This window comes from Gobio gobio (genome assembly GCF_949357685.1).
Source record: "Gobio gobio genome assembly, chromosome: 3".
In the NCBI taxonomy this organism is placed as follows: Eukaryota; Metazoa; Chordata; class Actinopteri; order Cypriniformes; family Gobionidae; genus Gobio; species Gobio gobio.
The window spans coordinates 19,871,412-19,897,801 of NC_137099.1; positions in this window are offsets into that span (position 1 = coordinate 19,871,412).

Below are 26,390 nucleotides of genomic sequence, written 5' to 3' on the forward strand. Positions count from 1 at the left end.
TCGGACTTATCAGCCGAAGGAGATGGTGGAGATGAAAGCACCGGAGAGGAAATAAGTGATCCATCCAGAGTGCGACTGCGGCGACGAATCTCAAAACGCTTCTCAATGCGAATGGCAGAGTCAATAAGAGGATCCAGTCGAGTCGGTAGTCCATGAGCAAGGATCTCGTCCTTAATCTCGCCATTAAGCCCCTCGAGAAAACGAGCTACCAGGGCTGACTCGTTCCAGTCACAGGAGGCAGATAAGGTGCGGAATTCAATTGAGAAATCGGCTGCTGAACCTCTCCCCTGGCGAAGCGTGGACAGGAGCCGGGAAGCCTCTGCCCCGAACGCGGAGTGGTCAAAGACCCGCAGCATCTCTTCCTTGAAGCTGATATAACGACTAAGGCAGTTGGCCTCAGAATTCCATACCGCTGTTCCCCACTCCCGGGCGCGGCCAGTCAGCAGTGAGATGACAAAGGCGATGCGAGAGCCCTCGGACGCGTACGAGGAAGGCTGCAGAGAAAAGACCACCTCACATTGGGTCAAAAATGATCGGCATTCCCTTGGCTCACCGGAATAACACGGCGGGTTGTTGACTCTGGGCTCTGGAACACCCTGACCACTGGAAGAAGAAAACTCAACACGGAGGTGATGAAGCTGTTGCGCAATCTCGGTCATGCGAGCTGCAAGGGAATCCATGGTCTCACGAGCAGCAGCCAACTCCTCCTCATGACGGCCCAGAAAAGCTCCCTGAAGTTTGAGCGCTGCTTGAAGATGACTCTCCTTCGCTGGGTCCATTCCTCTTGGTCGGATTATTCTGTCACGTGCAGGATATGAGGACCCAAAAGCAGAAGGTGATTTGACAAAGTTTTAATTCAGTTCAGGGCAGAATTACTCAGGAAGCTACAAGGCATATAAATCCAACAGAAAGTTCATCAAACGTAAGGAACAGAGCCGCCCGGTCAGGAACGGCAATGGGAAACCCTCGGCGGCAGAGAGATAGGCTGGGTTCGAAGAGAGCAAGGAATGCCAAGCCGTAAACCACTCACGTAGCTGGAGACTTCGAATAGAGCAGATACGAGGTGATAACAAATCAGTCAGGAATGAACATGCACCGGACGGGACTAAGACGGGACAGAGATAGACAAATAGGTACGTAACATTAAGGCAATAATCCGACGAAGAACAAGAGAAAGGAAGGACAAGAAATAGAGAAGCCAATCAGAGAAAGTGGGCAACAGATGAGAACGATAGAGATAATGAACAAGACTGTGAGTACGAAAGAAATGAGGTGATGAGAGACAGCTGAAAACGATAGAGTAAATGAATGCTAATATGTGTGCGTAACAGAATGTAATAATGAGTGTGACCAGAAGAGGGAGAAAAGAGAAAAGAAAGAAAGGAAAGAGCCAGGATCATGACATTGAGTTATAAATGTGTGCTTACATCTAGGCTACTGTTTATGTGAATACTCGACTTGGCATTTAGATATATTTCTGTGTTTATTTGGCCGTTTAGCGCGTTCCGCGACCCGTGTTGCGCTCGAAGCGCGCACACAGCATATCCTGTCAGTAATTCAGTTGTCTTTCGCGACTTATCGCTCTTTTATTATTTATTTTTATCAACTGAAATCTGCGCGGATTATCATAAATAGCCTACAACACATATATCACAAGGGTCTCTGCGGCAAAAGTGAAAGTAGCTACCAGCGGGTGAAATGTCTCTTTGCACCAGTTTCAATAAAAGGATAGGCCTATTTTAAAGATTATATAGGCATATTATATATTGAACTGAACGTCACACCGTATATCGCAAATTTTGCTTTTACCATGCAGCAAACTAAAAAATAAATAAAAATAATAATAATAACAAATAGGCCTACATTTTAAACCGTTTAGCTAACTGTCCTATATTAATCTGTCAAAATTACTTTTTGTAAACGGTTAAATGGTCAATATAAGGATCCCTAATCCTTGCAACCAGATCAGTCTTTTTTTGGCTTCTTTTTGTTTGGTTAGCAGGTGATAAATAGTTATATTTTATATAACTAAAATATATTTAGTTCCAGGTCAAACTACACAGTATGACTTTTGTGTTGTTGCAAAATACACACATTTATTGGATATTTCTCCCCGTTTTCTTCATAGGAATGAATAATGATGAAAAAGTGCTTTGTTTTCCACCACTTGAGGACGTGGCCTATTTTCAGACTACACCAATAAACCCCGCCCTCAAGCCTGATTGACAGTTGACTGTGTTAGGCATCGGAAATTCAAACGCAAAGGGGATTGCAATTCCATTTGAATTTTGTGCAGGTTGTGGCAGGACACGGAGGAAATGAAATGGTTGCTATTTCTATTGCTATTCCAAAATGGCAGGGTCATAAATTGCAAGACATTGGAAATGCAATTGCAAACAGACTTTGCTTTTCCATTTGAAATGTGGCAGTCGTTGTGCGTTCACGTAAACGAAAATGCAAATGGAAATGCGCAATGGTTTAATGGCAACTTACATAACCTTCTTAGTGCACATCGCCACATATTTGGTGGTTGCCCAAAACCTTTAATAAGTAATCTTTATTCAGTGAGAATAAGGCTTAATTCACACGTAGGCTACATGGGTATTTTTATAAACAGAGAATTGCGTCCACATGAAAACGCAAAATGCGCTATGAATAGGGTGACCACCATCAAACAAACCAAATGTGGGACAATTACTAAGTTTGTGTGGGACAATGTGGGACATGTTACCGACACTAAAACATAACCTGAAACTGTTACACAATGTCTATGTAACCTTAATAAAAACATGTATTCTGCCTTTCAGATGATAAAAATAATTTGTTCTTTAGTCCCTTCCAGAAAACACCATTACATCACAATGTAACATTTTACATGTCATTTAAATTCAACATCACTGAGCCCAAAGGCAGCAGGCATCAGATCTGACCAAGTCCAATAATGAACAAATAAAATATAAAGCAACATGAAATTAGTTAATTGACAGTCTTATATATTATATTATATATTAAGAATATAACCAATTTACCGAATTATCCATTCGTTTTCTACATGGAACGAATCACTGCTCCACATTTTGATTGACAGCCGTCACAACCTACTAGTGACCGTGTTTACTCCTTTCTTTTCAACCATTGGATAGGATTTTAAAAAAAGGCTGTTGTATTTGTGAAAGGCGGGATGTTACTTCTGACGAAGCGCTGTTAAATATGTGAAAAACGATGCCGCAAAAAGAATAAATGAAATGCTTTCTTAAAAAGGCAAAAGAACGCATGCATGTTTTCTTAATATGATAATTAAAAACCAACAGACTGATGAAAATGCGGGACATTTTCTCAATATGCGACGTGCGGGACAAGGGGTGAAAATGCTGTGCGGTACAACGCAAAGCGGGACGGGTGGTCACCCTAGCTATGAAGCGCTGTCAAGAGCATGCCAAACCAACAGGTGGCATATAACTCTAACTGTAAAGCCATGTTGGCCAATCAGAAGCCTGGAAAAAAGGTTATTGCCGGTTCTGGTTCTGATGCAACGAGCCAAAATCTCCGGTTTCACTGTCCACACGACACCACTGCAACCGGAGTTCCTAAAAATCTTCACCCTGGCAGGAGTTTTCAAAAAAGTTCAGTTTCAGTTTCCAGACACGGCGTTTGCGTGTGGATGAACGGCCAAACTGCATAGAAAAAGATGCGATTTTGAAAATACCTGTGTTCGTGTGGACAGGGCCTAAGGATTATATTGTTTGTTTGAGGCTAGTTAATTGAATGCAGATCCATGTGTGATAATAAAAATGAAATAAAAATGTTACCATGTGTGATAAAAAAAATGTATAAATATATTTGAATTCAATTAACATTTAAACATAACCTTGTTATAATAGTGCTTTAGAATTAATATTGTATATTATATAACTGTAACTATATAACAAGTTTAGTTATATTAATATAACTATATTAATTATATAACACGCATCTGAATACCTCTTAAGCAAACTAACCCTGGAGCAGGTTACGTTCAGAGAGTGAGTTGCTATGGCTACTTACATACCCTGAAAGTTACCTCCGTTTTTGGAACCAAAAGTTGAGGTTATCCGCTTACTTACTCTTAAACATACCCGGGTTATGTCACATAACCTGCTTTCTGGAATACCCCCCAGTCCTTTGTCTGTTCTTGTCATTGTTTAAGTTGATTAGCCTTGTTCTTGTGTTTGTCTAGTATTGACATATGCTTCCTTCACGTGTTATCGGAAATTTCATAATTCCCACTTCTGAAGTCGCGATTCAAAGGGCGTTCATGTGCAATTTTTAACGTATTTACGATAATTCCGATAGCACGTGAAGGCAGCATTAGATCCTTCTCTCTCTTTGATTTAACCAACCCTGACACGTTCATGCTAACTAATAGAGATGCACCGGTCGACCGGCCATCAATCGGTTTACGTTGGCCAATATTTGTTTTTTCCGGACTTGCACACAAACTGCATAGCAATCGTTTCCCAAAATGTCTTTTGTGTGGACATATTATGAAGTCTGTAAATAGGACATTAACACGGGTCAGAGATGGGGCACGCTGAAGATGGGCGTGAAGAGGAGAGCAGAGCACAGGAAATACTGTATCAGGCACAGCAAGCTCACTGTTCGCAATGCTCTAAATATTGTAAGGAAAATACAAATATTGATTTTGGGGGTGAGGGTTCATATGAGTTTATCTCTGAAGAGAACTGTTTTCAGAAAAGTTTCAATGGAATTTTCTTTTCCTTTTACCTCCGTATGTCTATTAAAGCAGTGTTTACGCAGTAGCTAACCAAGGAAACGCTATTCAGGCCGTTTGCTCTTTTGTTTGGTGCAGGAATGTTTTATGTAGTATACACAAAGCTAAAGTCAGACCATTCTGTCTTGCTTTAAATCTTGAAATTATAGAATATAATTTAAATAAAAAACAACTGCTCATGTTACATATATGTTGCATCTTTGTTTGGATCGTGATATGTACTACTGAAACATCCGGGAAATTAGCTGTCAATTATGTCACTGCCCCTTTTTAGGGTAAAATAAACTAGACTTCCCATTTACTTCAACACACAATAGCAACACAAAATAACGTCCATACAGAGCCGGCAGGCGTGAATAACTTAAAGGAACACTGCACTATTTTTGAAAATAGACTCATTTTCCAACTCCCCTTGAGTTAAACAGTTGAGTTTTATTGTTTTCGAATCCATTCAGCCGATCTCCAGGTCTGGTGGTAGCACTTTTAGCATAGCTTAGCATAGATCATTGTATCTGATTAAACCGTTAGCATCTTGCTCAAAAAAGGACCGAATAGTTTTAATGTAACACAATATAACTACAGAAGAGTCAAGTTTTAAAGAGGAAAAATATCGAAACTCTTTGGTCATTTTTTGAGCGAGATGCTAACGGTCTAATCAGATTCAATGATCTATGCTAATCTATGCTAAAAGTGCTATCGCCAGACCCGGAGATTGCCTAAATGGATTCGAAAACGGTAAAACTCTTAACGGTAAAACTGTTTAACTCCAGGGGAATTGGAAAATGAGCCTTAACATGAATTAAGATTAAACATGGAATGAGACTCTAAGAAAACGTGTGCCATTCTACTTCCTCCTTCTTTTGTTTCTATAGCAGCAACGTCCGTACACAGCCGACAGGCGTGAATAACTTAAGAAATCACTAAGATTAAACATGTCAAGTAATTATATGTCCACCCTGCCTACCATAGAGCGTGAAAGATACATCCACAAACTTAAAATTTAAAAACATGTCCCTTCATTCTCCCAGCGTCAAATTGGTGTAACAACCCCACCCAGTGGCCAGAGGTGTCATTTACTCATACCTCATCGAGTATGGCTGGACAGAAAAGTGCACTCAGTACTCTAAATATAAAGACATACTATATACCTTTAAAGATGTTTACTTGCAAACATAAAGTTAAATTATTCACTGGCTTCCCAGACAGCATCATGGTATCGGCCGCGATCTGGGCCACATCTGGAACATAAGGATTCAACACGTACGAGATGCCGGCCGTATCTGGGCCAATACTATGATGCTGTCTGGGTTACCTGGTGACTAGATGAGGTACGAGTAAATGTCCGGGTAAGACACCTCTGGCCACTGGGTTGGGTGTTACACCAATTTGACGAAGGGACATGTTTTTAAATTGACCAAATTAAGTTTGTTGATGTATCTTTCACGCTCTATGGCAGGCAGGGTGGACATATAATTACTTGACATGTTTAGTGATTTATTAAGTTATTCAAGCCTGCCGGTTGTATACGGAAATTGTTTTGTGCTGTTATTTTGTATTGATATCTATGGGAAGTCTAGTTTATTTTGTGATGAGTGATGAAATTGACAGTGAAGTTCCCAGATGTGCCTTGTCTGGCTATCACCAGACCAAGCTCAATTTAAGATTGAACATTGGTCTGGGGAGTCTGCTATGTATTTTCTACAGCACAAGAGGCGTGATCAACAGGCATAAATTAAATGACTCTGTATGCAATTGGATAGTCCTTCAACCAATCAGACCACAAGAGGCGTGATCAACGAGCATAAATTGTATGACTCTGTATGCAATTGGATAGTCCTTCAACCAATCAGACCACAAGAGGCGTAATCAACGACCATAGATTAAATTACTCTGTATGCAATTGGATAGTCCTTCAACCAATCAGACCACAAGAGGCGTGATCAACAAGCATAAATTAAATTAATCTGTATGCAATTGGATAGTCCTTCAACCAATCAGACCACAAGAGGTGTGATAAACGAGCATAAATTAAATGACTCTTTGTGCAATTGGATAGTCCTTCAACCAATCAGACCACAAGAGGTGTGATAAACGAGCATAAATTAAATGACTCTGTATGCAATTGGATAGTCCTTCAACCAATCAGACCACAAGAGGCGTGATCAACAAGCATAAATTAAATGACTCTGTAAGCAATTGGATAGTCCTTCAACCAATCAGACCACAAGAGGTGTGATAAACGAGCATAAATTAAATTACTCTGAATGCAATTGGATACTCCTTCAACTAATCAGACCACAAGAGGCGTGATAAACGAGCATTAATTAAATTACTCTGTATGCAATTGGATAGTCCTTCAACCAATCAGATCACAAGAGGCGTGATCAACGGGCAATGACCCATCGCTTCTCTATCCGTCATCGTGTTAAACCCGCCAACAAAAATTTCTCATTGCAGCTATAATTTGTCAAATCCTATTTATATCCAAGAAAGTTCCAATTTTAATATCCCAAAGGTTTCAATTCAGTTTTATCCACATGCGGGATCTCGCTCAAAGTAAAATTGTCTAGCCTGACAGCAACACCTTTCATTACAGGAAAGCCAGGTGCACGTAGTGAGGTATTAAAAAAGCCCTGTGACCCTGGCAGACGATGTGACCCCTTAAGGGTGCAAGACAACCTTCATCACATCAGGTGATGAGGTTGCCGCATAAAAGTGCTGAGTCGGGTAACACTGAGTTACACTGATGCATTATGTGGGTGTTGGCAGGCGGCACACATTTAGAACGGGCATTAATATTGTATTGGGGTTGAAAGTGCCCCCTACCCCAAACTTCAGATGGAAATGTGAATGCCCATGGAGTATAGAAGTCATTGACACGAGGGGAAGAATCCTTGAATGGCTGTATTGTCTTCTGAGATCTGCCTCACTGAAGTGAAACTGCTGAAAATGAATGCAAACACAATTTTACAGATTAATTATTTTCTTTTATTATTCACAGAATTTGGTTGTGAGGATTGCATTTGTTGTTTATTGTGTAAATGAGTGTTTAACGTTTGTGTTTTAAATTAATTTAAAATTTAATTAATTAATTTTTTTGCAATGTATTAATTACAGATCTTTAGAACAAAACGTGGTTTAAAATTGTTCTGTTTTAAACATAATGAAAATAATTGTATCTTTAGCCAATAATTATCAATGTATGCTGTTAATAATTAATTAACTTACTTCATATGCACTGTAGTGTGAAATGGCCCCATCAGCAGCCCATCAATGGTCAAATGTAAAAGGCCTGTGTGAAATGGCCTGTGTTCATGTCCTGTGTGTGTGTTCATGTTTTTCTATCCCGGTGGGGACTTCAACCTGAACGCCTCTGACTCATGGAGACCTTTGTCACCATGAGGACCTGAATTGAGGTCCCCATGAGGAAACAAGCTTATAAATCATACAGAATTGTTTTTATTTTTTTGCTTTTTTTTGTTTGTTTTTTTTAATGTAAAAATGCAGAGAGTTTTGTGTGTTGGGTTTAAGGGTAGGGTTAGTGTAAGGGGATATAATATACAGTTTGTACAGTATATAAACCATTATGGAGAGTCCCCACAAAGATAGTGAACCAGACGTTTGTGTGTGTGATCCTAGTAGCCTATCCTACATTATGGGGACATTTTTTTTAACAATATTTTAAATCATACAGAATTATCTTTTTTACATCTAAAATAGCATACTATAAAAACCATTACATCTATGGAATGTCCCCATTAAACACGTGTGTGTGTGTGTGTGTGTGTGTGTGTGTGTGTGTGTGTGTGTGTGTGTGTGTGTGTGTGTGTGTGTGTGTGTGTGTGTGTGTGTGTGTGTGTGTGTGTGTGTGTGTGTGTGTGTGTGTGTGTGTGTGTGTGTGTGTGTGTGTGTGTTTTGAGGTGCAATGCTGCCCTCTGTTGATGCAATGACATAATTACGGTTTACTGTTGTTTCAGGCCTGAAATCTGCACAGCCGACGTCCTCCTGAAAAGGCAGATGTGTCTAAAATTAACTTTTTCTTGCTTTACTAGCCACTCATTGGCAGCAGATTTATTTTCTTTCACCCTGCACCTCATTCATAACTAGGGCTGCCGTTCCTTTATCAAACCACCACCAGATGGCAACAAAGTCCTTCTAAATAACGTTGTTTTTTTTTGTAATATGTACATCATTTTTGTATTTGCTATCTCATCAACATTGTTTTAAAAAAAATATTTGACCTAGTATAGCCTTTAATAAGCTATTTAAAAAAATGTATCCTGTTAAGGTTATTTACCTCATATACACTGTAGTGTGACAATGGCCCCATCAGCTGCTTGTCAGGGGTCAAAATTAAAAAACCTGTGTTCCTGAAATATTCAGTAGCTTGATTGTATCCTAGACAAACAAGGGTTTAAGGAATGGCCATATGCAGAAATTGTCTATCAAAAAATAAATCCATTATTGTGTGCATGTGCGTGTGTGTGTGTGTGTGTGTGTGTGTGTGTGTGTGTGTGTGTGTGTGTGTGTGTGTGTGTGTGTGTGTGTGTGTGTGTGTGTGTGTGTGTGTGTGTGTGTGTGTGTGTGTGTGTGTGTGTGTGTGTGTGTGTGTGTGTGTGTGTGTGTGTGTGTGTCCAAATGTCTCCACAAGGATAGCAAAACCTGAGGGGAACAGCCAGTGGTCCCCACGAGGGAAATAGATTAATAAACATATAGGCCTACTAAATTATGCTTATTTGAAAATGTAAAAATGCAAAAATGTTTCTGTGATGAGTAGGATTAGGATTGTTACATTACATTAAACTTGCAACTTAAACTTACTATTTAGGATGGATAGTAGGCCTATGCTGCCACCTGCTGGTTTGGATGATTACAAATGATATAACGTGATGCTAAAATTTAGCGTCGCTATTGGGAACACACTTGTCCAAACACTGCCGACACAATTATTATAAATAATAATTTGTTATGACTTATATTTATTGTTCTTGCAAAAAATATAAATATGCTAACCGTGCAACTATGTCTCCTCCAACAGGAACAAATCAGTTCAACATCTCTCATTATCTCCAAACTTGTGTATGGCAACATATCAAATTGCTGGGCAGGAAACTGTATTACTGAGATGTAATGAGGCAGCAGGGTCACAGAAAGGAGTGGTTGGAGTGTGAAATGGGAGGAATGAGAGAGGAGGAGGACATGGGTAGTTAGGTAGGTCTTTCCCCCCTCATTTACTGTTCAGTAATTGACAGGAAGAGCAGAACAATGGCCTGTTTTAGAAAGGTGGCTGACCTGTTCTCAACTTACTTACAATATACAAACACTCTCTAATACGAACACACACAAACACCCAAAGAAAGGTGTCATTTTTTTCTCAGTATGAAAGACAAACTGTTCAAAGCTGGAAAAGGTAAAGGCATTAATCTTCATAATGGAGTAAGACAGGCAAGGGCAATACAGACAGAAAGATTCATCTCTGACAGACAGTATGGCCATCGTTATCTTACTTTTCAGGGTGTTGTACCTCTATATTTCTGTCTTTGAGCTTTATCTGTTTTTTTTTCATGAACCATATGGACAAATTGAAAGTTTGTGTCCAATTTTTTGTTTTATTACAATTAATTGAAAATGGTAAGATAATATTGAAAAAATATATATGTTTGATGAGTACACTGATGATAAGACATGTACCTACCTGTATTAATACATTTTAGTAGTGCAGATGTGTTTAAATTGATCATTTAAAGAGGATAAGGACTAATGATGAATGATGCGAGGGAACAAAGAAGAGAAAGAAAGGGGGATTTTTCTGTATCTCATATTGGTTAATTTATTGGCATGTATTGAATATTTAATTATGTATGCTCATTTTTTATATTTTTACATTTAGATTACATTTGCTGTTATCTAATGCTCACTAAGTCAATCTCTAACAACATAAAAACACTGTTAATTTAATAACATGTTACAATATAACAAGTATCCATTTTTTCATACTGTACACTATATTATAATGTGATTTATTTGTGGTATTTAACATGATTAATTTTCGTTTATCTTTTATTTTTTCGTCTCTTTATAGTGTCCTGTCAGAATTTGAATATGAGCCAATTTAGCGGCCAATTGTGAATTCTGATGAATTCTGATGATCTTTATGGCATATTAGTCAGTATAAGAAATTAAACCAGCATTTCAGAATGATCTTTCAAATTCAACAATTTAAGATAAATTGTGATTGAGCAGGCATTTCGTGATTTTTATTTGTATGTTTCCGTCAAAGGACTTTCTTCAACATTCTTCAAAATATATTTTTGTTCCACAGATGAAAGAATGGAATACAGGTTTGTAATTACATTGTGGTGAGTAAATATTTTTTTCATTTTTCAAATGTTTTAAGATTATTATTATTCATTTGTTTAAATATTTTATGGTCTTTTTCTCTCTTATTCTTCCTCTCTCTCTCCCTTAGTCCTTTATCCAATGTCCCTAATCATCATAACTGTTATCTAATGATGTTATGCTCCTCATTTTGTCATTCTCTCATCCAGTCCATCCCTGCCTGATTGATTTCTATCGCTTGACCTCAAGACAATAAAACAAATCCAATATACGGGCACCTCCTCTGACAGCCATATGCCACCCATTGGAGGTCAGAGCTTTTCGTGTGAGCTAACACACATTCTGTCAGTGTTCTCAGGCTCAATGAGGGGCCTCACTGCAGCCCAGTGCTCAGGCTAGGACAATAACTACTCCTGAGGGACATATCAAGGGCGGGAGTCTCCTGGCCCACCCAGTAAATCAGACCTTACTGTACAATATGGTGGGGAGGAACAGGAAATGTCTGCGAGGGTTTGCGGAGGTACATGTTCACAGGAGGTGAGTGAGGAGTCAAGGTCTGTTGAAGAGGAAAGGAATGGCTGGGTTATGGCTCGTTTTCTCCGAGTGGTATGGTTCAGTACAGTACGCAATCTTTGTCGTTTCCATTGTCAGAAGTTTCCATTGTCATTGAATGGTACCCTAATTCCGAACCTAACTGTACCACTTTTTTGGCACCCTTCCGTTGGGGTACCTAGCACAGTAGTCCAGTACTAAAGGGTAGAGCTAGACTCACTGCAGAATGTTGATTAGTTGACAGAGAATCGTCACTTGCACATGTTTTTTCGCCCGTGTTTTTCCTTGCAGCCTGCAGCCTTGGCTCAAACAAAGCTTTTCTTCTTCTTGTGACAACAGCCACATGCCGAGAACCTAGAACAAGATCTGCTGTATTTCCTCAATTGTTGTTTACTGTGTCGCTTTCTTCAGAATAATAATCATACGCTGTTTGTTAATTGGCCAGAGGAGAACTGGCACCCCGACTGAGCCTGGTTTCTCCCAAGGTTTATTTTTCTCCATTAGGTCACCTGATGGGGTTTTGGTTTCCTTGCCACTGTTGCCTCTGGCTTGGCGTGCTCAGTTGGGGACACTAAATTTTTCTAAATTTTTTAACTAAATATCCAAATAAACCTTATTATTAAACGTCTCGGGTTATGACTATAACCCTTGTTCCCCGAGAAGGGAACGAGACACTGCGTCATCGTGATGACACTTTGGGGAACGCCTCTCGCGTTAAGCGTCTGAAGAAACAGTAGAATCAGCCCAATCCGATTGGTGTTGCGTGATGAAGTAGTATGTGACGGCATACCCGGAAGATACAAAGAGACGTCTGAACGCAACAGAGATAGCGTTCTTTGCGATGAAGCGAGCGCTCTGATGATTGGGTGGACACGAGACGCAGTGTCTCGTTCCCTTCTCGGGGAACAAGGGTTATAGTCATAACCCGAGACGTTCCCCTTCGAGGGAACTCGAACTGCGTCATCGTGATGACACTTTGGGGAACGAGTACCAACTATCCCGCACCAATCATACCCACCCCAGTGTGAAGCTGGAAACCAGGCACAACTAGGGGGCGAGCACTCTCGCGCCAGGCGTCTCAGGGAGATGCAGACTATAGTAACGAATGAAGGTGTGAGGGGTGGCCTCCCAGCCGCCTCGCAGATCTTTTGCATAGAGGCTCCAGAAAGGAGGGCCACCGAGGAGGACATGCTCCTGGTAGAATGGGCCCTCACGGCTAAAGGTGAAGGCAAGTTGCGCACCCGATAAGCCATGGCTATAGCCTGGACAATCCAGTTACTGATCGTCTGCTTTGACGCAGGCAGCCCTTTCTTGGGTGAACCAAAACACACCAACAGCTGGTCTGACTTTCTCCACTGAGCAGACTTCTCCAAGTAAATCCTCAATGCCCGCACGGGGCAGAGGAGGTGAAGTCTGCTCTCTTCCGCCGTCACGTGAGGTGGAGGATGAAAAGCCTGGAGAACCACTGACCGTGCCACAATAGATGGCACCTTGGGCACGTAGCCCTGACTGGGATGCAAGATGGCCTTTACCATGCCAGGGGCAAACTCCAGGCAAGTCGGCGTGATAGCCAAGGCCTGGAGGTCCCCCACTCTCCTCAGAGAAGTGATGGCAAGGAAAAAAAGCCACCTTGAAGGTCAGTATTCTCGCCTCAGCCGACTCCGGCGGCTCAAAGGGGACCTCAGCCAAACCCTCGAGCACCACCGCCAGGTCCCAGGTTGGGACCCTGGAATGAGCCGCAGGCCTCATCCTCCGAGCCCCACGGAGGAATCGTACAACCAGATAGTGCCCTCCCAACGGCCCATCACTTAGAGGTGCGTGGAAAGCCCAAATGGCAGCCACATACGCCTTAAGTGTGGACGGGGAAAGACCGGCGGAGAAGCGGTCTTGACGGAACTCCAGCACTGAAGCCACCGGGCAGATAACTGGGTTCACCTCCCGCTCTCTACGCCAAGTGGAAAACATTCCACTTCAGGCTGTACAACCTGCTGGAAGGAGCTCTGGAGCTGCGTAGGGTCTCTACGACACCCGCCGACAGGCCCTCTACTAGGTACTGGGCCCCCTCAAGGGCCAGACCCAGAGACCCCACACCTCTGGCCGGGGGTAGGCTTAAATCGTGCCCTCGGCCTGAGATAGCAGGTCCCTCCTCAGAGAGACCTGCCATGGGGGACCGTCCCGCAGGTAGATGATGTCGGAGAACCATACTAAAGTGGGCCACCGGGGTGCTACTAAGAGAAGGCTGATGCCCTCCCGGCGGACACGCTCCAGTACTCCCGGGAGCAGAGTGATCAGGGGAAAAGCGTACAGACGTAGCCTCGGCCACATCTGTGCCATGGCATCCAGCCCCAGCAGGGCCGGATGAGTGAGGGAGAACCACAGCGGGCAGTGGGACGTCTCTTGAGACACGAATAGATCCACTTCCACCGGGCCCAACCGCTCGCACATAGCCTCCACCACCTCGGGGTGGAGTCGCCATTCCCCGGGCCTCAGCCCCTGCCTCGACAGGATGTCTGCTCCCTAGTTTTGGTCCCCGGGGATGTACATCGCCCTGAGGGATGACAACCTCCCCTGGGACCACAGGAGAACCTGATGCGCCAGTCTGCAAAGAGGGCGCGACCTCAGGCCCCCCTGGTGGTTTAGATACGATACTGCCGACATATTGTCGGATCGTATCAGGACATGGTGGCCGCGGAGGTCCGGGAGAAAGCTCCTCAGAGCTTAGTAGACCACCAGCATTTCCAGGCAGTTGATGTGCCAGGAAAAATGCCGGGTCTCCCACAGACCTCTGAAAAAGCGGCCTTCCATGACCGTGTCCCAACCAGTGAGGGATGCGTCTGTTGAAACGGTTTCCCGGCAACATGATGCTCCCAGCACTGGCCCCCGGGACAGGAACCCAGGTCTCTTCCATATGACGAGGGAACGAAGGCATCTGCGCGTTACCCTGATCATACAGAATGAATTTCCCCTCAAGGAAAGCCCCCTGGTTCACTTCCGCATCAGGACATGGTGGCCGCGGAGGTCCGGGAGGAAGCTCCTCAGAGCTTCGTAGACCGCCAGCATTTCCAGGCAGTAGATGTGCCAGGAAGAATGCCGGGTCTCCCACAGACCTCTGAAAAAGCGGCCTTCCATGACCGTGTCCCAACCAGTGAGGGATGCGTCTGTTGAAACGGTTTCCCGGCAACATGATGCTCCCAGCACTGGCCCCCGGGACAGGAACCAAGGTCTCTTCCATATGACGAGGGAACGAAGGCATCTGCGCGTTACCCTGATCATACAGAATGGTCTTCCACTCAAGGAAAACCTCCCTGGTTCCCAGCCACCACTGTAGGGGTCTCGTGCAGCAGGCCAAGAGAAATTCTGTTGGACGCAGCTGCCGCAAGTCCCAGCAGTCCTAAACTGCTGTACAGTGATGCCCGAATGGAGGAACCTGATAATGATACGCTTCGCCCCCGAAAGCGAACCTCAGGAATCCCCCGTGACGCAGAAGGATGGAACATGGAAGTATGTGTCCTCTTTAGATCCACCGTGACAGACCAGTCCTCAGACTGGATCTGAACCATGACACTCAAGCATCTTGAATCTGAATCTCCTCGGAGAACGATCCAAGTACCTCCGATCTAAAGTTGGACGCATCTGGCCATCCTTCTTAGGAACTATGAAGTACCGGCTGTAGGACCCGGACTCCCTGACTGGCGGAGGAATACGTTCAAAGCCTCCTTAACCGACAGGGAGTGTACTTCCTGTTCCATTACCCGCACCTGCTCTGGGCCGACCACAATCCAGACCACCCCGTTAGACTTCGGGGGAGGGAACTGAACTGCGGCCTGTAACCCCGTTCTACAGTACGCAGATATATTCGGAGGCATAACCATGCGCCGAGATAATCTGCTGAGGGAACCAGCCTCTCGAGGCCGGCCTCGGGTGTCAACCGAGCCTCCTCCCCGACCCCCTGAAGCGGCTAACCGGCAGGGCGAAATCGAGGAAGATTTTCGGTGTGCGTACGCGTTTGCTGGACCGCCGCAGGTCTTGCTAGAGGAGGCTGGTGCAGCGCGCGCCGCTGAGAAACGATGTGGCCCGAAACGTACTAGACGGCGGGAGCACAACATCGATTCCCAAAAGCTCCACAGGGGAGGCGACCTCGATCGCTCCTACCCGGGAGAGGGGGCCGGCCAGCAGGGGCCTCATCTAAGGGAGCAGCTCGACAGGGCCGCAACCTCCAATCTTAGATGGATATCCAGACAAGTCAAACACGCTTGGGCGACAGACTGATTAAGTATCAAACTTAACAAAGTCAGATAACATGACACTCAATTCCTCAGAATTAAATGTCATCATAATCACCCAAACCGTGCAACCTGGTCTGAATGATAGGCTGAGTAAAAAATACATCTAACTCCTCATAGTCAGATAATATTTTAATTTAATTCCTCGGAATTAAATGCAGCCATAGTAAGGTGAAAGCGAATACTGTTCGATTATATTATATACGGCTCGAAAATCACACGTTGCCTCAGCAACGCGGCTCAAGCAGTTATAATACAATTGGCCTTCCTCCCTCGAGAAGAAAGCCAAACAGTATCACATTTCACAAATACGGTGAACATGGTCTGAATAATAGGCTGAATATCTAACTCCTCAAAGTCAGATCATATTTCATTTAATTCCTCAGAATAAAACACAGCCACAAATATCAGACATACTGCTTAATTGTATTATATACGGCTCGTAAACCACACGTTGCCTCAGCAACGCGGTTCAAGCCGTTATAATACAACTGGCTTTCATCCCTCGAGAAAAAAGCCAAACGGGCGCGAGGCTGAAACACCCGAAGGCGCACGGCAGTACGCGTCGAGATATTTCTGAATGAAAACAGCCCGCCCCCTCAGGAGCTGACTGCATGCCTCGCACCCACAGTATCCCTTCTCACCGTGTCACGTTGTATCACTCTAATAACAGACCCAAACCTGCGCCGCCTCGGCAACTCGAGGTTGAATCTGCATTAGGAAAGGCGAGCCTCGATACGGAGCCCATCTAATTCCTCAGAATCAGACAGCTCACGCATTGGGTCCTCCACCCCGGGGGAAGAAGCCGCAGCGCGGGCTTCCACGCGGGGAAGGAGAACAATGGAGCTGTCACCGGGAAGGAGAAGATGCATAAGCACTTCTCAAGTTCCCCTGACAGACCCATCTGCGAGTCCATGATAGATCAACCGTGCTGCCTCAACAGCACGGGACCGGCCATGGAATTCGCGAGCCCTGTATGCTTGTGAAACAACGTTGGTAGATAACAACACCAAATACTCTCAGACTGGTAACACAGAGCGCTAACGCTGAAGAGCAAAAAAGCTATCTCTGTTGCGTTCAGACGTCTCTTTGTATCTTCCGGGTATGCCGTCACATACTACGTCATCACGCAACACCAATCGGATTGGGCTGATTTTACTGTTTCTTCAGATGCTTAACGCGAGGGGCGTTCCCCAAAGAGTCATCACGATGACGCAGTTCGAGTTCCCTCGAAGGGGAACTAAATTAACCATATAAACTAAATTACTGATCTAATTACTGATCTAAAGCCCACACTGTCACTGTATGATAATTGAAATGAACTGATGACATCACCGTTTTCTCCAGAATGGCTATACGGCTGAATGAAATTATGTTGCCTTATTTTTCCTTTTTAACACTGTAAAGCTGCTTTGAAACAATCTGCATTGTTAAAAGCGCTATATAAATAAGGTTGACTTGACCTGACTTGACAATGACATTGATCGCGACACCTATCATAAGTGTACTGGTGGTGGAAATGTAAGCCGGATCAGGGTTTACGTCCCGAATCGTACTGTACTGAACTGTACCACACCGCTCGGTGGAAACGAGCCATTAAAGGTGCCCTAGAATGAAAAATTGTATTAACCATGGCATAGTTGAATAACAAGAGTTCAGTAGGACATCACATACAGTGAGTCTCAAACCCCATTGCTTCCTCCTTCATATGTAAATCTTGTGCGTGAAAAACACCACATAAAAATAGGTGAATCTCAACATAACACCGACTGTTGCGCAACAACAGCAACTGCCATGTGATTGGTTGATTAGATAATTGCATTAATGAGAAATTTAACAGGTGTTCCTAATAATCCTTTAGGTGAGTGTACGTTAGTTTAGATGCTTATAGCTCACTCGATCCTTCTAGCTAACGTCACCTTCTCCACCACTTAAGTTGAAATGATAGTCATTTGACAAGGCATCTATCAATTTGTTAAGAAATAAAAACTTTACTGTACTGTACAAGCAACATATTTACGTGCTACCCAGTTCTCAGTTTAGAGTTTGTGACTCAAAGTGAAGAAGCTAAGCTTGTAAAATCATACGGTGATGCATTACAATGATTAAAATATTTTCACAATGCTAGAAACAAAGTTGTGACTGCTGACGTTATGCGTTAACGTGTAAAGTTAAAGGGTTAGTTCACCCAAAAATGAAAATTCTGTCATTAATTACTCACCCTTATGTCGTTCGAGACCCGTAATGCTGCGTTCACACCAAACGCGAATTGAGCGTCAAAATCGCGTCTACCGCGTCTAGTTTCACGCGCGAACATTTTGAATGCATTCGCGCGTCTGCAGAGAATTGGACGCGCGTAGAAATCGAGCGTTTGAAGCGAAATTGACGCGCGTTCAAGGCACTCCAGGAGAAATATGTCATAAAACACCACTCTGCCTCTTTTCATTTTCATTAAACATATATATTAAGCATTAATAGCCACACAAATGTGGTCCAGGCAACTCCTACATCATCTTCAGTACATGTATATTTAAATATCCTTAAAATATAATGTTATTAAACTTCTCTTTGCCCTCAGTCAAAACGATTTGGCAGACAACAAATTATAGATTCATGAGAGCAAAGCTCGGCCGTTAGATCTACACAAAACGAACCACTACAGGACATCAGAGCCAGCGGCAGACGCCAGAAGGACTGGCCGAGGAAAGGCTGCCTTCGCCGGGGTTATGAGCAGTGATTGCCCGGTGATCGCCTGGATCTCACAACTCCAAAAACACAAGATTATTTTTTTTAAATAGGCGCTCTCTTTATAAATAAACCACAGATTAGAGCTTTAAAAAACTACATTCCCACCTGAAAACGTCTTAAAACTACATTTTGTGACACAATAGTACTGTTTTTAATTTATGCAGGGTTTCTCATACACGTCACTTTACCACGTGACAGCAGCGAGCAGGCTCCTGATTGGTTAACGCGGCGCGAATTGACGCCAAAGTTCAAATTTTTCAACTCGGGCGTCAGACGCGAATTCGCTTCAAACGCGTGAATGCACAAAAGCACCATTCGCGTGTAACGCGCGTATCGCGCAAGACGCTCAATTCGCGTCCAATTCGCGCCATTCGCACGAACTGGACGCGCGAATGAAGCGGATTCGCGTCCTTCGCGCCGCGCGTAACGCGCCTTTCCATTGACTTAACATTGAAATCACTCGCGCCTGACGCTCAATTCGCGTTTGGTGTGAACGCAGCATAAGACCTCCGTTCATATTCGGAACACAAATGAAGATATTTTTGTTGAAAGCTGATGGCTGTGAAAGGCTTCAGATAGGCCTCCATTGGCATTCAGTACACTTATACTCCCAAGACCGATAAAAGGCACTTAAAATGTCGTTACAAAGTCCATCTCACCACAGTGACTCTACAATAATCTTACGATGCGACGACAATAGTTTTTGTGCGCAAAAAAAAATCTAAATAACACCTTTATCCAGCTTGTTATTGCCTTCCGCGTGTGCCTCCACGACGCATGCGCTAGAATATGACGTAGCGCCGGGGTTCGGGAATCAATGAAATGCACACTCTAACCCCATTTTGAGCACTACGCCGAGACCTAAAGCACGATCAATGTAGAATCCAACAGCTTAGACACGCGCGTCTTCCTCTGATTGTAAACAAATCACTTCTGGGTCATCTGTCCGAACGCCGGATCTGCGTCATATTCTCGCGCATGCGTCGTGGAGGCATACACGGAAGGCAGTAACAAGTTGGAAAAAGGTGTTATTTCGATTTTTTTTGCGCAGAAAAACTATTGTCGTCGCATCGTAAGATTATTGTAGAGTCACTGTGGTGAGATGGACTTTGTAACGATGTTTTGAGTGCCTTTTATCCGTCTTGGGAGTTTAAGTGTACTGAATGCCAATGGAGGCCTATCTGAAGCCTTTCTCAGCCATCAGCTTTCAACAAAAATATCTTCATTTGTGTTCCGAATATGAACGGAGGTCTTACGGGTCTCGAACGACGTGAGGGTGAGTAATTAATGACAGAATTTTAATTTTTGGGTGAACTAACCCTTTAATGTTATATGCTAGTTCACATGTAGGCTGAAGTTTTAGGCCCTGTCCCAAATGGCACCCTAAACCCTTGCAGTCCGCACTTTCACGACGTAATGCCGCTTTGACTGCCGGGAAGAAGTCCGCTGCGTAACCCGCAGAAGTGCGCATCGAGGGCGCATATCGACCTCAAAGGGGGCGCTCGCGAGCACCCTTCTGAGACCTAAAATGACAAATGGGACACTCTGCGGTCTCGTGGACTTAACGGACTCGCGCACGCAGCGGCCTATGTAAGTTCACAAGGCCGAAAGTGCACATGAAGTGGGCCATTTGGGACAGGGCCATAGTACTGACGTTACGTTTTGCAGGTTCTTAATGAAAATAAAGACTAAACTTACCACTCAGAAGCATCCATTTCCAATCTCAAAACAATTGGTTGTTCCTCAAAATCTGCATCTTCGTCAGAAACAGGATCAAACATATAAGGTTGGATGCATAATCTCTCCATTGTCATGACGTACAGTATAGATCTTTTTCTGTCACTGAAGCAACTGAAAATGAGCCGCGCAGTGAAACAGCCAATCAGAGCAGAACTCCACATTAATATTCATGACCCTTCCAAATAAGGCAAAAACAGACCATTTCATTCTAGGGACAATTTCTGGGGTTGTAAATGGACCTGTAAAACCATATCTGGACAATTTTTGCCCTTAAATACGTCACAAACCCTCTATGTAGATCAGAGAACAATTTGAAATATTGTTTCAACTCATTCTAGGGCACCTTTAAGTCATCATCCTATTGGCAGTTCTTATTTTTTTATGGAATATTGCAGTATTTATTCATTTGCCTTCGTAATTTTTAATCAAAACACCTTCCCCTCCCTCTTGCAATGACATCTCTTCTCTGATGACAAATTTAACTGGCGTGAGGGAGGGACAATCTGTCACTCACATGACATCACAGGAATTGCAAACCTCAATGATCCAATCGAATCCCGATGGACAAATCAAGTCCCACACTACATTTTTTTTCTTGTTCAAGAAGCCGTTTCAGTCGGATATACATCACAATAGGGAAGACAATACTATTGTGACTTCCATTTCATGCCGACTTTAGTGAATTAGTTCAACTAAACCTTAAAATGATGTGACTTGTTTTCTTCTGTAACATAAAACTTAAAAGTAGTAGTTTTGAAATCGCATGAAGTCATGAGAGTGACAGAGCGGGCATGACTTCCGGTGTTATTCACTTCCAGTTATCCAACCTGTACAGAAACGAACCATTATGTTTTGCAAACTGACATCATATTATTTTAATTTATTATCATAAACACATTGGTTCATAGTGCAAATAGATTTACCGTTTACTGAACTTTGATATTCTTAGTTATCTAAGAAAGTTATCTTGTTACCTAAGCAGTTAATGAATCAGAAGTCTCACACATTTAAATACATTTTTTAAAGAAAACTTTTTTACTTCCCTATTGCAAAATAAAGTGGATCTGAGAGAACTGGATTGGTTTGAACTAAGAGGTAAAGGTTTGGCTGGTTAGCATGGTCCAGTAACTATAAGTAACTACACCATTCTGGAGGCAAAACACATATTTCTCAATTTATCATTGCTGTTATATAAAACTGAAATAGTTTTATATATAATAAGAGTTAAAAAACAGTTAGAAAACAGAAAATGATAAGCAAGTTATATTAAAAATATTTAAAAAATACTATGGTATATAAATTATACTAACTTAGCACTGCCATTGATGACCCTTCAAAAGTAGCCAATTCTTGAATTATTATATTCATTATATTATTATATTACAGTATAGTATAGTATAGTATAGTATTAATCGTTTGACCTGTGTTTTGTTTTTTTTAATTATAAATACATTTATTTTTAATACAATATATTTTTTTCCCTCTACCTAGCAGTACACATGTGGTGTCATTCTTGTGGTGTCATCAGCCAATCAGCACTGGCACCTGCAGCTGAACTGAGAACTCGAATTGAGCATCTATGAGGAAAGATGGCAAAATTCAGTGGAATGGAGGAATAAACGCCTTACAGAGCAGAAAACGTATGTGACATCAGGAGCAAGAGTTGCAGCAGCTGGAGTAACAGAAAGAATGTGTATGTGAATGCAAGTAAGTGCAAGTGTATTAGGCTGGTTTCACACTGTGAAATACTGCAGTGGATCAGCAGATGTCTTTCTTCAGATTTGTCCCTGAAGAGTCTCACATGTACACACACTCACGCACACACTTACAAACGCTCACAGTATGCCTCATTGGAAATCACTGGCATTGATCCAGCCTGATCAATAGAGACACAGAGCTACTGCCGCTCAAAAGGTTTCACTAATACACTCCATGCCAGCCATGACCTGCACACACACACACAGTTAGTGCACTCCTCCAGAGTGTTTATACCAGGGGCGTTCTTGTCCCAGGAGGCTTGAAGTGACTTGGTTTTAATAAATAGTATATAGTTAATATAAATTAAGTATTGTTTGCTATAGTTGATAGTGTAACCTTTATCAGGCCAGCGACCAATTGCTGGATAGAGAGACGGAGCTGACAACCCCATTAATTATTGTATAAAACTGAGTTGCAGTTCATTCATATTTTACAGTACCAAAAGTTTGCAGTTAGTAAGACTTTTAATAGTTTTATTCTGCATTGAATTGATCAAAAGTAACAGTAAGGGCCATTCATAATGTAACAAAAGATTTCTATTTCAAATAAATGCTGTTCCTTTAAACTTTATATTCATCAAAGAATCATGAAAAAGAATTATGGACACTTCCACAAAAATGTAATGCTGCACAACATTGATAATAATAAAAAAAAAAAAATGGTTCTTAATCACCAAATAAGCATATTAGAATGATTTCTGAAAGATCATACTGAAGACTGGAGAAATTATGCTGAAAATGTAGCTTTGCATCACAGGAATAAATTCAATTTTATTAAACAGAAAACAATTATTTTAAATTGTAATAATATTTCACAATCCAAAATTCTCACCACAAATTCCTCTGTTAAACACAATAATTATATATATTAAAAAAAAGCTGAAATAATGCAGGCTGACAGCTAACAAGCAAATTCCCTCGGTTAACAACCTTGTTGTTCACAAAAGGGCTGTCTTTAAAGGTTCATATGTTATTTTTAAAAATCAGTTTCTCTATTTGGACAAAAATAATTACAAAAATACAGCTCAGTAAAAACTCCATTCATTCTACATCTACATTGATTGGTTACAAAAATCACATACTTTCAGCGGGTTCTGCACCAGTTGAGATGGGAATTCTAATGGACAGCTTTCTCCAGGTATTGTAGAGTTCTTTGGTTTATAACCACAATCTACTATTCCCACTTGAACCCACAGCGTGGCAGCACTGATTCTATAAGATCAGCTCCAGTTCTGTGTGTGTGTGTGTGTGTGTGTGTGTGTGTGTGTGTGTGTGTGTGTGTGTGTGTGTGTGTGTGTGTGTGTGTGTGTGTGTGTGTGTGTGTGTGTGTGTGTGTGTGTGTGTGTGTGTGTGTGTGTGTGTGTGTGTGTGTGTGTGTGTGTGTGTGTGTGTGTGTGTGTGATCCTCTGACAGAGATTTACATCTCTAGTTCATCTGTTTGTATCTCCCATCAAAGAGCCTCATCATGTTGGCCTGCGGGAGAGGGAGATTACCAGCATGCAAGTGTGTAAGAGCGAGTGAGAGAAAATCACTAGCCTGTGGCTAAAAGCAAACCTCTTCGGTAATGACAATCCACAACTTCCATTTCTATTCTGAGTCAGAATGTGTGTAAGTGAGCGTCTGTGTCCCTGTTCATCTGTATGTCTGCGATTTGGGTGTGCGTGTGCGATGACGGCTATAGCCAGGTGGGTGGGCAGTCGAGGCTCTCTGAGAACACACTCAGCCCAGCTGTTGATGTGATCCTGGCTCTCTTTGAAGTGTGGCTATCACCCGCCCCTGTGCACACCCTCATCCACACACACACATCCACACACTCACCGGAGAAACTTCCAGACCTCTCCAAAGCACTAATAGCTGTTTTGACGTTGTGTGCAGGTTTGCGTGTGTATGCATGTGTTTCGGTGTGTTTCTGTGAATTTGTGAGTCACATTTCAGTGTAAAGGATTAATTAGCACAGGGGGATTTTTTAAACTGGGGTTTCGGGGCTAAATTAATTTTGGCTAAAATACCAAAGTTTGCAGTCAGGTGAAATATTTTGGTATCTTTGAGATAATCCCAAACTATTTTACTTGATTGCTAACTTCATTTTCCCCATATTCTCTGCATTAATTTTATAGCAATTACAGTATAAAATTAGACTGGGTAAACCCAGCCCAATCTGTTTGGGCAGCTCAGGCTGGAAACCTGTATATTTTTCTATCCTGCTTCCGTTACAAATTTGCGGGGACCAATCACAAACTGGCTTATCCACCCGGCGTGCTATTGGCAGGTTGAACACAATGACGATAGAGAAGCGATGGCAAGCAGCTTTTTGTTTATATTCAACATGGCGGCAAACGAAGCGCACCAACCCGTTGAACCTTGCCCTGGAACAATTCCTATAAAAGAAGGATGTGTTTGCCTTACTACCGACCGCTCTGCAAAGTATGTCACCCGGATCGTTGGTCTGATTGGTTGAAGGACTATACAATTGCATACAGAGTCATTTGAACTATGCCCATTGATCACGCCTCTTGTGCAGTAGAAAATACAGAGTAGACTTAGTAGCTTGGTCTGGTGATAGCCAGACAAGTATAAAATGGTCTTTATTCATGAAAATATATATTTGTATTTATATTTTAGGAAAGGGATTTTTCACAAGAGGACCATAGTTTTTGGGGGTCCTTGGCATGAATTTGGTAACTCATCCCACATTGTTTGTGCTACGGACAAAAAATATATTTTAAACTGTTGAAGGAGGAACTTGAGCCATACAGTACTTGAATATTAGAGAAACATGAGGGTATGGGCTCTTTTGACTTTTGACTAACTAATATGCAGCCATTTTCTTCTCTCGCACATACACACAGGTTTGTTTTGCTATCTAAGTAAGAACATTTCATAGGCGTAATGGTTTTTATACTGTACAAACTGTACATTCTATCCCCCTACACTACCCCGACACCTAAACCTACCCATCACAGGAAACTAAAACATTGTTTAATATGTTTTTAAAGCTATTTTAAATATGAGGACATCTGAAATGTGTAAAACCAGTGGAGTTATACAAATTTGTGCCCTCATAAATCACAAAGACAAACACACACACACACACACACATGTATGTATATATATATATATATATATATATATATATACACACACACACACACACAAACATACTGTATGATACCCATTTTACGATGTGAGAAAAATATTATGTTCAATAGCATTTATTTGCGCTTATTTAATTGCGCTCATGTAAAAATTATTTTAAGTATTATTTGGAATATATTTATTTTAAGGTTAACCGATTTTGAATACAAGTCTAATTGTATATGACTGTTCATAACAAATTTCAATTAATGTTAAAATTCAATCCAAATCAGCTTATCAAGTGTTAGTTGTAAGAAAAACGTATTTACTTCTTGAACGGTAGTTTACATTTATTTATAAATGTATGTTTTAGAATGCACGTCCATTTTTTTTTGTCCCGCAAATCCCCTGACACAAGTTTGAATTTAATAAACAAGCAGTTTGGAGATACATTGTGACTCTCATCCATGAGTGGGATATGTTCTGGTCAGTGTGTGTGTGCAGTCTGTGTGTCCATTCATGTTGCTTTATGTATGCACGCATGTTTTTGTGCACATAATTGCGCTCTTAGTGTCTTATTCCCATTTCCATCAACTGTATCTGCTGCTGAAATCTCTCCATACCTTTCAAGCATTAGGGTCTCATCATGTTACCATGCACTTCCCAAAACTCTCTTATCTCCCCCTCTAATTCGGCACTAGCAATGCATGCTAATGTAGCTTTAAAAAAGCTTGTCTCTGAGCCGACATGATACCTGGCCTTACCTGGGCCCCCCGGCTCCCATCTGCCAGTGGTTCCCAGCCTTCGTAACCCCGGTGAAGAGGCCTTTTGTTGGGTCGATAAACCCGTCATTGTCTCCCGTCCCTCTGATTTGTGAACCACCGGAGCTATCGGCATTCACCTGCCCCTCATCATCCACAACAACGAGGGTTCCCTTGTTGCCTCTACTTCTTTTTCACCCATTCCCTCAAGAGCTCTAAGTCTAACAGAAAGTGATGATGGGATGGAAGGGTAAAGAGGGAAATAAGTACTAATGGTATACCATGGTAGTCCAAGGTAATTCATTACCATGTTACTTCCTTCAAATATAAATCGAATGTGTTTTTTCACAGTTTTATAATAAAC